The sequence below is a fragment of the Macrobrachium nipponense genome, chromosome 1 (genome assembly GCF_015104395.2).
Source record: "Macrobrachium nipponense isolate FS-2020 chromosome 1, ASM1510439v2, whole genome shotgun sequence".
NCBI lineage: Eukaryota > Metazoa > Arthropoda > Malacostraca > Decapoda > Palaemonidae > Macrobrachium > Macrobrachium nipponense.
Window position 1 is genome coordinate 41243711 of NC_087200.1, and position 15000 is coordinate 41258710.

The 15000-nt window shown below is 33.4% G+C and overlaps 1 protein-coding gene across 1 annotated transcript in view; it reads left to right on the forward strand.

Moving 5' to 3' along the window:
• Nucleotides 1-15000, forward strand: part of LOC135219286 (corticotropin-releasing factor receptor 1-like) — a 472633-nt gene that overhangs the window by 180630 nt on the left and 277003 nt on the right. The gene's annotated exons all lie outside the window — the stretch shown is intronic.

The following is a 15000-nucleotide window of genomic DNA, read 5'->3' on the forward strand; positions in this document are numbered from 1 at the left end:
AGAGAGGTTGTTCTTGGGTGGTGGTGGTTGAGGCTGGGGGGTTGGAAGTGTACGACTTAGATATAGTTGGGAGAGATTAGATAGACAAGTGACGATCTCTTGCACGTAAGGCCCCATTGTTATACGTAGATTCTAAGAAATGACAGCAGTAGAGACTGCGGAGACCAGCAGCAACAAAGCCACTTATGGCCCCCACTGTTGGGCCGTCAACCGTGTCACTTACAGAAACAAGATCACCAAAGAACAGGGGATCACATTTCACAAGCAAGCTGCCTATTTTCAGTCAAGCAAAGCTTTAAAATAGTGTTGAAACTACCTCAAGTTAACATGTCTTAGATCAGTCAACTAATAAAATACTGACTGTTATAATAAGCTTTTTATTAAAGCCAATACGACATTAAATTCACATAGCCTAATGAATTATTACGTAGGGTTACTGTCAGTCCATATAACCATAGTTAAGTCTGACTATTTTCTCTGCTACCAGTCTTACGATGTACATAGTATTAAGAGGACTAGCTCTAAGCTTGCTGCAGTTTTAAGTGTTAATGAAGTGTTATACTGTTATGTGTCCTGTTATTATTAAGTTTTCAAACCCTGTTGTATACAGAGGACTCGGCTGAATTTGATATGCCAGAACACTTAAGGGTGGTAGGCTATTCTTCAATTTTACTGTTATACCCTAAAGGATACCTGAAATTCATACTACATTATAGCTTTAAACGTAAACTTTACCAGCTATGGTTAACAAAGATAGCTTAATAGCCTAATCTGGCATAACCTGCAGGAATGCTGATTTTATCTTTCTGCCCTTCTCTGCAGGCTATGAAATGCAGCTCAAGTCTTGGCTAGTTATGAAAGTCTAAGTTATTCTTACAGGCTAGCTGAACTTAGACTATTCAATGTAAATAAGTATGGTGAATTATAGTTCAGTATGTTACATAGCTTTATTTATGTACCTCCTACTTATAACTGTACTTGAAGATGCACAAATAGCTTCTATGTCATGGTTCAGATGCATTGATATGGTTCTGTAAAGTACGTACTGTGTACTCTCCCCCTGAATAAAAACTGTATGAATAGGAATTAATGCAGATTGTAATTACATTTATACTGTTATTAAATAAATAGTTCCTTATATAAGATCTGTGAGTCCTCATAGGTTCAAAAATGTCTGCAGGTTAGTGATTTTTGTCCATTTTGTGTTTTAAGATTTCCTGGCAAGAACAAAGAGCGAGACCGCTATCTTAATTGGGTTAGAAACTGCAGAAGGGATAAAGAGCTAAACTATGGATCACACATATTGCAGCAAGCATTTATACATTTTCAAACTTCTTGGTATGTATGATCTCAAGTTTCTGCAACAGACATTATAGGCCAGAACATGTTGATAGGCATGTAACTATATAAACCTTATTCACTGAGTAGGTCCACACTGACATAAGGGTTCTTAATGACTTCATGTACAATTTAAACCCAGATTTCCTCCCTGAAAAAGTGAATGCCTTAAACCACCGGACCTGGAGTCTAGTGGTTAAGCCTTCACATTACACCCTTGATCAATTGTTATATGGATAGTTATCTGCACTTTTCATAAAAAAAAGGTTATTGCAAATGTTTTAAAAAACCAGATATAAATCTGTAGGCTTACGTTAACTATAGATCCTCACAAATCAGTTTCCCTAAAACAGTTCAAGGCAATAAACTGCTTATTAGAAATGATACTATTTCATCATAGCTATAATTAAACATTCAATAGTTTTGTGAAACAGTCTTCTTTCTTAGTAGTCATTTTCCTTTCATTTAATTTTTTTTAAATAATGAACAAATAAAATTATAATGATACTCTGTGTCATACTTAATTTTTTTCCTTAGTATCATATTATAAGATTTCAAAAGATAATTTTAACACTTCTCTATCATAAATATGGGAAGTGTTTTAAACATAAAGGAATTAAAATCTAATGCAAAAAAAAAAAAAAAACTCAAATTAGTATCCACTGAAGTCTACACGGATAAAATTTTAAAAATGATTTAGTTTCACCCGAAATTCAATTGTTAGCCAGTGTTCGTATATAAGTTTACAGTTTTTGGTAAATTATGATTTCTACGTTGTTAAGGTATAGGTATATGACAAGTGTGATTTAAAACAAATAATAATTTACTCAGCAAGCGATGTATATCGATGTATCTAGATTGCAATTTAACATCAATGGATATATATATATATAATAGATATATATATATATATATATGATATATATATATATATGTATATATATATACTATCTAGTATATATATATATATATCATATAATATATATATAAATTGCACTTGGAAAGGGAATTTTATAAACTATTTGCTGCTACCCGCATGAAAATGTATTACTCTTTAGTGTGTGTATGTGTGTGTGTGTGTGTGTTTATACAACAACATTTGGTCTTGTCACCCTGGCGCTTTTGACAGTCGAGTGCGTTGAAAAGCGTTCCTGCGAAACGTTAAAAAAAGGGGCAAATATTTACCTTGGCGAACAACCGCGTTAGCCTAAATTTTAAACCCAGCTCTTCATTCATGTGCAACACTGCTTAAGGCATATGGGAGTTCCAGAAGTTTAATATGTCAACAGAACTCCTTAGATTATTATGGATGAGACCTGCTTCCGTCCTTGTCTTGTAACGGATGAAATTAAAATAAAAGCCTTTTAAAAAGTCTTTAATATCCCACCCTTAATAAGAACACTCGAAAAAATTTCAAACCGTTCGAGAAAGACTGTTTATGAGATAAAGTAGTCCATTGTAAATAAGCAGGCAGATTCTAAGTTTCTTATAAATATATCAAGTACTTTATTTGCTTCCTTAATCACTCGTGACGATGTAAACTTTTGGAAATAGATCGCTATCCTCAATTCCCATATTTTTTTAATTAGCTGTAAGGTATCTGTAGGTGACGTTTGCGATCTCGATGGCAGCGCTGCCAAGTCAAAAATGACATTCACTGAAACGAATTATACATGTTCTATAAAGCTTCCTTTGATTCCCTCTAAGATCAAATCGTATCTGGAAAAGAGCTAGAATTGTATAAAACTCACCTTCGTAATGTATTCCACGTCAGCGCCTTGACTCTGATACGCTTTGGATGAAAAGCTACAAGGCCTAGACGTGTTTCTTTAGCATAATCTGAAATTTGGAAAATAAAATATTATTTCAGTCTTTTTCGTTTTGTTCCTCTTCTTTTGGCTGTGAAGAGGGCAGTCTGTTCATTGACGTGGCTGAATTGTTTTACAAAGCATGGCAGTCAGCCGATAAATGTTCTTTTTTAGTTTTCTGTAAAAGAAAAGTATTGAGATGACTTTGTCTGTCCGTCCGCCCCCAGATCTAAAAACCTACAGTGGCTATAGGGCTGCAAATTGGTATTTGGATCATCCACTTTCTAATCATCAAACATACCAAATTGCAACCCTCTAGCCTCAATAGTTTTTTTTTTTTTTAAGGTTAAAGCAAGCCAAGGATCGTGCATCTAGCAGCGCTTTTCGGAGCTATGAGACGCACCTTCACTCCACCCCATCTGGAAAGCAACTGGAAAGCTTCCGATCATAGTTGATGTTTTATACAGCATTATAAACTGTACAGAAAACTCGACTGAGCCGAAGAAACCTAGGTTAATTTTTTACTTACTTGCCTTACTAATGGATCATGTGACACTATTTCAAGACATACCATTTCAGGAGAGCAAAAAAAAAAAAAAGAATTAATTACGGACAAAAATTAAACCATGTCATAATACTTGTACTAGAACATGATAATGTCTAGTAGTACATAATAATTGTTCAATTCCTCATTCCAAGAACGATTCTAGATTTTTCTTTATTTTGTAATCTTGTTTAGCAATTCAATGTTGGCTCGTTTAAGGAACTGAATCAAGCATATTATTTGTGGCTTTAGTTTCAATGGAAATAATGAGTTATGAATTTTAGCTGTGGGGAGAAGGATATGGCCTTGCATTTTCATCCCAAAATGATTGATGAGAAAGATACAGAACTCTTGAAGTTACTTATGATAGAGCAGGACACACATTCATATATGTATGTGCATGTGCACGCGCGTGCGCGAGTATGCAGACGCTAATACCACAAGGAAATGACAGGCAGGTCAGTGCCAAGCGTTTTCTCGTGTTTATTCAGGCATCGTCATGGCACAAATGAGATACGGCTGGAAAGAAGGTTAAAGGTAAGCAAGAAGATCAAGAATACTAGAGTTAATTGCCCAAATGGTAAAAATCAAAGAGATAATCCAGGATAATCCAGGATTACGTAGTCACAAACTGAAATATTATACTTAACCATAAGAGATACGGAAGCTTAGCCATACAAAATCCAAAGGCATGTATAAAGCAGAATATATTAATATTTTTGCTTAGATTTATCAACAACGTTTTTTTTATTATGAAGGCATCGAGTTTAAGTCTTGGTTTGTTTAAACTCGATGCCTTCATAATTAAAAAGTTGTTGATAAATATATACAACAAAATAAATATATTCTGTATTATACATGTGTTTGGATTTTGTATGGCAAAGATTCCATATCTCTTACGGTTAAATGGCTAAGCTTCCATGTCTCTTATGGTTAGGAATATGGTTTTAGTTTGTGAAAGCGTGATACTAGATTATCTATTTGACTTTTAACATTTTGACAGCTAATCATCAGGTATTCTTCATCATCTTGTTTACCTTTAACCTTATTCCCAACTGTTTCTCATTTGTGCCCCGACGATGCGTAAATAATGAGGAGAAAACGCTTAGTACTGTCATTCAGTCTGTCATTTTCATATCATATATGCTTATACAAAGGATTCACGACCATCTAATGTGATTTTAAAACACACACACACACACACACACACACACACACACACACACACATATATATATTATATATATATATATATATATATATATACTACGTATATATATATATTTATTTATCTATATATATCATATATATATATACATATATATAAATTATATATAATATATATATATATTATATAGTATACATATATATAATATATATTATATAGATATATATATAGATATATATATATAGGGATAAGATATTAGATTATTATAATTTATATATATATTATATATATATTATATATTCTATTATATATATCTATTATATATATATCTATGATTATATATATATTATATATTATATATGATATATTATATAGGGTTATATATATATATAAGTATATATATATTATATATTATATATCTATATATATATATACTAGATATATATATAGAGATATATATTCTATATATATAAAATCTATATTATTCTATATATAGATATATCTATTATAATATTATACTAATATATATATATATCTAGAATATCAGTATATATATGTATTATCTATACTAATTAGTATATTCTATTATATATTATCTCTATATATCTATATATCTGATACTATATATATATATATTATATATATATATATATATATCTACCTATGTATCTATATATAGTATCTATTCATTGATAGTTATCATATATAGCTATATCATAATAATTATTATCTATCTCTATTCTCTTCTCGTCTATCTATATATATCTCTATATCTCTCTCTCTCTCTATATCGCTATCTCTGATATTATATCTATATCTATACTCTATCTATCTATATCTATATATATTATATATATATATATATAATATATATATTAGATATATAATCTATATCTTATGGATATATATATATAGTACTATACATATTATCTCTATATATCTAATATATATCATCTATATATCATATATATCATATATATAGTATAGATATAGATATCTATATATAATATAATATATATTTATATATATCTATATCTATATATATATATATATATATATATATATATATCATGTATATATATATATATATATATATATATATATATATCTATATATATATATATATATATATATATATATATATATATATATATATATTATATTATGGGGATACAATCCACAATGAAGTAAAATCCTCTTGTAGTTTAAAATATATATTCTTGTACAGGATTAAAGCTTTCGACCATCAACTGTGGTCTTGTTCACTAAAATGTGATATGTCACCTCAAGGAACTAACAAGTAAGAGCACAAACATTTGAAAAAACAACGGTTAGGTAACAAGCTAGTTTATATTATGAATGATCAGGCGGTTGAGCCCTCGTTCTTTCCAGAATTCGTCTTGATCTTCGTGGGGGAATGTTTCTATTGTCAACTGCTTGTTCTATGGTGGTTGGGTGGTTTGTTGGAGAAATGACATGAGTGGAGTAAACAGGAGAGGAAGCAGCATCGTTATTGGCACATATATTTCTAAAGTTTGAAATTTTCCCTTTTCTACATATCTCTTCACAAATAGCTGTATTTTCTGTAATACCAGTATTTCCTGCAAAGGTCTCGTTTAATGAAATTAACGCCCCTTCTACTACTCGTCTCAAAGTTCTGTCGTTACATGCAAAAACAACCTTTGTACCTTTAAAATTTATTGCGTGGTTTTTCTCCCATGTATGTTGCGCAATTGCACTGTATGAACTTTCCCTTCTGCAAGCAGCAACGTGTTCTTCCCTTCTGCTGCTTGCAGAAAATGAAATAATCATCTCATCGTATTCCTGGTCTGACCCTCTATGAAATATATATGTATATAAATGTGTGTGTGTCTGTGAGTGTGTGTGTTCTTGTGTATGTATGTGCTCTTGTGTACATGAGCGTTATAAACTGTAATTGAAAAAAGTTTTAAACCTAAAGATAACAATGAGGCTTTGATTTCATATCGAAAACAATTCAATCTCCTTCGTTACGTAAAAAAACTCCATTTAATAAGAGCAAAGTTAACATATAGTTACAACGCTCTTATATTCTTTTTCATATCACAGGATCTTATCTACCATATGAAATCAGCTCTCGATCAAAGGTTTTACAGCTCGATGCGCTTACTAAGCTGATCCATGGAAAAGCCATCTTATCTTCAGACGCACGGCTACGAGCAGGTACGTGCCTGGTATTGTGAACAAAAGATCCAGTCATAAGGAACTGTTTCTTTGTTCCTGTTTTCCGTAGTGTGGAATTTCTTATCTGTCTCTTTATCCGCAGTGATGATTATACTCCTCAATTAGGAAATCGGAGAACAGCTAAATCTTTATTATTGGCTTCAGTGTGTCATTGCCTGTCTATCTTTACATCTTGGTAAAATAGTGAGAGATTGTTTTATGTGTAAATGGAATATTCAGTCATAATATCTCAAGGTTTTAAAAGTAATGAAAAAAGATACAGTAGCTGTAACAACTTGTTCTTCACAGGCAGAAGGACCACTGCCTCTGGGATCAAGTCGCCCTATCTTCTTTCCTCCGTACTTAAAAAAACGAAAAAAGAAAAATGTCTATTAAACTAATAGGAAATGTACCGTCTTAAAAAAAAAAAAAAAAAAAAAAAATATATATATATATATATATATATATATATATATATATATATATATATATATATATATATATATATATATATGTGTGTGTGTGTGTGTGTGTGTGTGTGTGTGTGTGTGTGTGTGTGTATTCTCTTTGGGTATGGTAATGACGTATGAAAATGTATGTTTTATACAGTTATTTAGATGTTTAATCAGGTATCGAAATACTTTTAGTAATCGTTTATTTCTGAATAAGTGTAAGAAATCGTTGACTCCTATGTACTTGAAGAATATTATTACAACAATATGTGGAGTATTCAACTTCCTTCAAAATCATAAAAATGGTGATAGTAATGCATTAATAATCATCAAAGCTCTAAATTTACAAGACGGTTTAATAGGGCAAATTGACAACTCCTATAGAACAATTAGTAGATAGTATACGAAATCCCATGCCTGGACTGTGACCAATCTTATACCGGTTTTACAGGAAAATCACTTCCCCAGAGATTAATACAACACAAACGGTCAGTTACGTATGGACATCGGAGCTCAGCTATTTTTAACCATATAAATAACCATAACCACAGAATTACACTGGAATTTGTCTCGTATAATTTATAGCAGCAAATGTCGGTACAAAAGTCAAATGATGGAATCGGCCTTCATTAAACAAAGACAGGTAATGGCCATCTCAAAAGTCTCCTGGGATTCAGATATCATATATAAAATCTTCCTTCAACCAACGCTTAAGGAGATTATGGGGAAATTATCAATTGGGGGGACCTAGTGAAACAGCTTACCTGTGGATGGAGCTCTTGGTATAAATACTGCCTTTTCTGTACCTTTTCTCATTCATTACCTACCTGAAGGGGGAGACAGCAGTCTGAAATATAGTACTTGCTTGGTATTTTTAGGCGTTTTTAATAACTCCTATTATTAGATGGAGTTCTGTTCCAACTGAACATTTTTACCAGACACACACACACATGATATATATATATATATATATATATATATATATATATATATATTATATATCATGTGTGTGTGTGTGTGTGTAATTCTTTAGCATTCTTTTCTGGCTCTCATTCATTATTTCCCGGCCAATTGTTCCATCTACAAAGGAAATATGATATTGTAAAAGTAAGGCTTCTGTTATGATATTTCAAATGACATTGGGTCATTGCTTTCGAAGTATATACATTTAATCATCAAATACGCTAATTCATCGCTATGACGTAAATATAAGAATAAAAGGTGTTAACTAAAACTTTTTTGATAGCTATCGTTGAGAAATTCTTAATTGTTGCAGAACTGAGTAAACGACCACTTCCGATACTTAACACAGTGAACACGTAATTTTCCTGTATCAAATTACATTTCGCAAACGGTGTAGGTTTTATATGGCAATCAAACTTAATTGTTCACTTATGTCATTTTTCCATTTAGGATCTTGAATTTCTTAAAGACTAGATACCACGAAGAATACCGTCTGTCTGCTTGTGTACCATTTATACCTAAACATGCGACTAACGTATCTTCAAGTTTCATATATGGCTGCACATTCCTTCGTTATAGAAAATGGCTGTGACAAGATTTTCTTACAACGGATGTCTTAAAAGCGCCACTTGACTTAAAACTGATTGAATACTTGTGATATTGTTTTTCACTATCTGAGTACGTTTTTTTTTCATCTCTGGAACCTGTTTTGCTCTAGTGTCTTAACTAGAGGTGATTATAGTTCTGATCAGAAACCACCAGTGGTAACTGATGGTTGTTAATGTATACCTTAGGACGACTACTTAAGTAGAGGTCACTATCAAGGAACCTACGTAAAATATCAGTTGTAAAAGTTTCCTTTGAATACATCGGTTACTGGACATGGTTTGGGAATAATTTATGTGTATAGTTTTTTTCATACGATTATACTAAAATATTCCATAACTGAAACGGGTGTTGATAAGAGCACGACTGCTTCTCATGTAGTAATCCCTCTTGAAAGTTATCCCACTTTGGGTTCAAACGGTTAGATGACTAAATGTAAGGTAAACGTCTTATTTCTTTACTATCAAATGACAATGAGTTGAATATTTAGAGAATAAAATTACAAATTAAACGCCCAACAAAATCATGCGAGTTGTTCACGTCCTGTGGAAGAAGGAAATAGTAATTTCCTATAACTATGGTTCCGAAACAGACCTCAGTGATGGTGCCTCGAGAATCTTGTCCAACGTCTATACATTTCTTGAATTCCCTGTGAGATTGCCCCCAAAATTAAGACTTGCTGTTAAGACGTTACAGATAACAAAGCAAGAACAAGAAGCTAGGTTAGGAAATTATTTTGTGTTCGCCAAAGTGACCTGAGGTGAGTTGGCGTCTGATGTATAGCGTCCTGGAAACACTTCCATAAGTAACTAAGAAGGGAAGGGCAATTAATGAGGTCACTTCCAAATGAAATAATCCTCATCTGGTCTCCAGAAAATCTGCTTCTCCTTACGTCCAGTAATGTATGGCCCCTTTCTGTCCAATAAACGACGGCGAATAAGACTAGAATAGAATAGAATTAATGTGAAAGGGAGGAATACGAGTAAATTAAGATAAAAGGGATGTGGAGGCGTGACAATAGCAGAAGATGAAAGTGGTGAGGGGAACGTCATAAACAAGAGGGCTAAAAATGAAAGGGTATAGTAGAAGGGAAGGAAAGTAAAGAGATTCTCCAGTCGCAGCTCTTTTCGAAGTTCTGACAAGAGACCTTGAAAGAACAATATAATCGAATAAGTCCTCACAAACCAAGCTATCAGATGCGCTTTGATAGACAGTTATGGGAAACAATCTGGGTGATGGAGGGCCTATCGGAAATGACAGGAGATGAAGAGTTCTTGAGAAATAATGAGGGGTAGCGACTACGTGGGAAGGATCAGGAAAGCCCTGGATGTCACGCTTAAGACGAAATAGGGCGAGGGATCCATCGAGTGGTAATAGGTAGGATATGTTGCAATTGCGCAGACAGATACTAGTATAAATCACTGTTATTGACATCCTCTTGTGAACAAGATGGCTAATGTTTGTGAGGAAAATATGTCGTAAAATAGTTTTAAAAAATACACCTTAACACAAATGAATTTCTCACAGGATGAGTAACCAGGTTTGAAATTTGGCAAATGGAGGGTAGCCATTTCAGTGTACCTCGTATGTTGCACTGCAGGCGTTACTTTATGGTTTTTGCAGCGTCTCTTCCGCCCCCAGCTGCAATGCCTCTCATTCCTTTCAGTATACTTCCTTTCATGTTATCTTTCTTCCATCTTACTTTCCACCCTTTACTAATATGTGCTCCAATATAATTTTCAGCGCTGCTGACCTCATGGGTAATGGTGCTTGGTCTCTTACCTAAATTTGAGACTTCAGTTCCAGTTATGGCAAATGAGCAACAGAGGGAAAGGACTGCACGGGCCTGAAGGAAGGAAATTCACAGAATTAAGATCAGCACTTAAGGCCCTTAATCGTTCATGTGAGACCCTGGTGTAGCAAGGTAACGTATGCTAGTGTCTCAACAGAAAGACCTATGCTACACAAAACCTCCCCTCTGAGATATTTTCTAGCATCCATAGTTCACAGGAACAATAGGCTTGTACGACATGAAAATCTATCACGTCCTCAGCGAGGATAAATGTCGGGACCCATAGAGCGAGATTCGCCGGCGATAGCAATGAGCCACAACGACCAACTACATATCAATCATACACGTCGATGAAGCACGGCAAGCGAATGTTCGTTTGGGTCTCAATTTCAGCAGTTACAGTCTTTTTAAATCATATAGATCTCTGCCCGTCAAGAATCGATAGAAGCAAGGTTAATATTACGACTTGAATTATGGCTCATATTTCACAACTGCTACCGTTGAGAAAAAGCATAAACACTGGATAAATGCCGGATAAAACTTTACAATTCTATGACAAACAATTTTAAAAGAAAATCCTCATTTTTCCCCGTAACATGAAAAACTCTACATGGTTTCTCATGCAAATATTTCTAGCACATTTTATCATCAAATTGTTAGCGATGTAAACTCAGACTATCTTATTTAAAACAATTATACGAAAACCTTTCATATTACACTCAAAATCCAACGATCTTTGTAATAGTTCAGCTTAATGAAAAAATTATATGAAAAAGGTATTTGTAATTGTCTTGAGGCAGATGACCGGTACGAGACCCAAGAGAAATGGGGAAACAAAAGATAAATCAAGTTTCTTATGGCACTCAAGCTGGTGTGACAGGTCATTACGAAAAGAAAAATGTCGTTTCTCGTATTCTTAACCGGAAGATTTGCCAGTATCATTTGCAGGGCATTTTAATAAGTGTAATGAGTATAAAGAAAACTACGCAAATTATATTACGCTCTTTACATGGCAGTAAAATTAAAAGACATTGGTAGTATCCATTCAGTCCTTAAAACAGCACCTTCAAGGAATGAAAATCCAGTAAAATCAATTCTTATATATGACGATTATATTTATCTTTATGCTTTATGATTTCGCAGCTCACTCTGTGTTAAATATGATTTCACAGCTCATTGTATGTTAAAACCAATTTATATAGCTCCACTGCTGTCTAAGGGATTTACCCTGGCTGTTAGCTCGTCAAAGGAAGGATAATCGGGAGAGTTTGAACTGAAGCTTCGTGGATTAGAAGTCCAACATCTGGACCTTGTCTCAGGGTGTGGAAGCGGTGGAACACGGGTCTTGAAATCATAAACATAATCCTACGCAAACTATGCATTTTCAACATAAGCTGAAGATATATTTCTTTACGGCCTTTCTTCAGTAGTCCTTTATATTTATCCCTTCGATAAAAACATGACTTTATTCATATTTAGAATGCCAGCGAAGAAATATGTTTAATGTAACGTTATTAATAAAATAAATAGTTCTTTGCTTCACAAGTGCAATTTTAGGTGAAATTACTGTTTTCTCGAATTTTTATCCTGTTTGGTGTATGCTTTTTGTTTTCAGAAAATTAATACCTGCCTTGTAATAATTTAAAATAAATAAGCTCTTGAAATAAACTTGCCACTCACTCTGCGTAAGTGTATCTCGGTGCAAAATTACTGGCATAAATCTATGGGAATTGAAATAAGATCACATAAAATAGACTGACCTGTGCAAAGGAAGTGAGTTAGAAAAAAATATTCGACTGAAGCATTTGAATATTCTAGCAAATCGTAGATACCTGACAACACATAAAAGTCAATAATAATAATAATAATAATAATAATAATAATAATAATAATAATAATAATAATAATAATAATAATAATAATAATAAGTGATGGACTCCTAAGGAGGCAGGATGCAACCCGGAACCCCACACTATAAATACCACCCAGTCGAATTGGAGGACTGTGATAGAGCAAAAAAGAAAAGAAAAAAAAATAATAATAATAGGGGAGACTGGGGCTAGTTGCATACAGGGGTAGGTTGATACACTGTCAATATTTTCATTATATAGAAATGGTTGGGGCCGAGGTTCCTCACACGATTAGGCGTCAGTATTAGCTTTATCCTCGTTGAGTGAAAAACAAGTTGATCACCCGTCTACGAATCTACAAGCAAAAACTGTTTCTGGATACCCTGAGTAAATATTTTGACCTTTCGTATTATTTTCATAGACCTTAATGAAACTCGAGTTCATGGAAAATAATGTGATTTTTTAAAATAACTGTCTTTATGCTTCATATGTGATTAGCATTCATTTTCCCATAATTCAAATGAATAGCAAAATTTATGAGAAGGAAAATAATGCGCTCGGGGCTAGTTGGTAAAATCAGTAACAACTTGCCACGCATAATATATACTTGTATCTGGTCGTTCAAAAGAAAATCCATAGGATGCACCTGCAGTTGTAGAAGCCACAAAAACTAGATAATGAAACCAAACCAAATGATGAAAGCCCGTTACAGCCTACTGAAGTTTGCATAGGGTACATGATACCTACCTGTGAACCTCCTCAAAACCATCCAACTCCCCATTACATAACAAGACTTTGAAAATGATTCCAGGCCCTGCTACAAGCACAAGCAAGGATGGTTTAGATAGGCCTTACATATACAAATCACCTCCGTCTGTAAAGACAGAACAAAGACCTACAGGAGATATTATCAGACCCCCAGAGGAGCTAGTCCTAGAAAGACACAAAGATGCAGAAAAGGAAGATGAAACTACAGAAGCACAACGAGGACTCACAAGGAAAAAGACCAATAACAAAAGGTTTCTGAAGTCTGGTGGAAATAAAAGCAAAAAGAACATTTGAAGATTATTGGTGAAATGGACGAATACAGGGGAAAAACGGGTGCAATGCATCATATGCAAAGCTTAGGACTATGAACGCTGCATAAATGAAATGTATATATGTGACCTGTATACGATGAATTGTTAACTGATTTCCTTTGGTTTTCAAAGGAAGTGTTCTTTTTATATTTTGTAACAAAATACCCCATGCACTGTAACAACTTGCCCTGCATATGGGGCAAGTTTTATACAAAATGTTTTTGTGCTATTTTCTATTATATTACAGGAATTAAAAAGTATATAACCTTTTTGTTACATGAGTATGATAACACATATAATAATCTTTTCACAGCATAAATTTGCTTAAGTTTCCCTCCTTAGATATTTTACTAGAGGTAAAAATAGTAAAATTGTAGCAACTAGCCCCGGTTTCCCCTACGTATAAGTTACCGTGAATGTGCTTGAATGTGAAGAAGTTTCTGAATACTCAATTAACTTAAATCTGCTTTACTTAACAAAACACTGTGCAAATGATAAAGCTCAGTTTATTTATAACTAGAGAAATGTAATAGTTCCGGATGTAGCGTAATCTTTTTTTACCGAAACCTTACTAATGTACTAAAGGTCTCATGCGTTAAGGCAAGAGAGAGAGAGAGAGAGAGAGAGAGAGAGAGAGAGAGAAGAGAGAGAGAGAGAGTAGCTACGTATTTGCACCAACATGAACCTATGGAGGAAATGGCTGAAGAATTGCAATGTATATCAAATACATAGATATTAGCTTATAACTAAATAAAATATTATTTTTTTGTATTTAATCTTAGAATAAAGCTCCACCTTGAAGCAATGGTAATTTCAAGGAAACTCAAAAGAAGACTGTGAAATCCTCGGTAAAGAGGCTATGTAACACCCAGAGTTTGAAAGCAGTTGCTCTCTTATTTGCCGGCGTAAAAGACTCACCTTTGCATAAGACGTAGCCCTATTTACAAGGATATTTTTTGGAAAAATACAATTTTAGTGTGTTTCATCATACATTTATTAATAGATATTTATAAGTGATTTTGTGGGGAAAAATGTATGACTCTGTGCATAAAAAACAATAATGTGAGAGTAGACTGGAATAAAGTATGGACTTTGTTTGAAATTTACCGAAAAAAAAAACTGGCGGCGCTATGCTTTTGTTTATACTCACTCTTTGCAAATGGCCGAAAGGCTAAACTGCCAACGTATCGTAAGCACT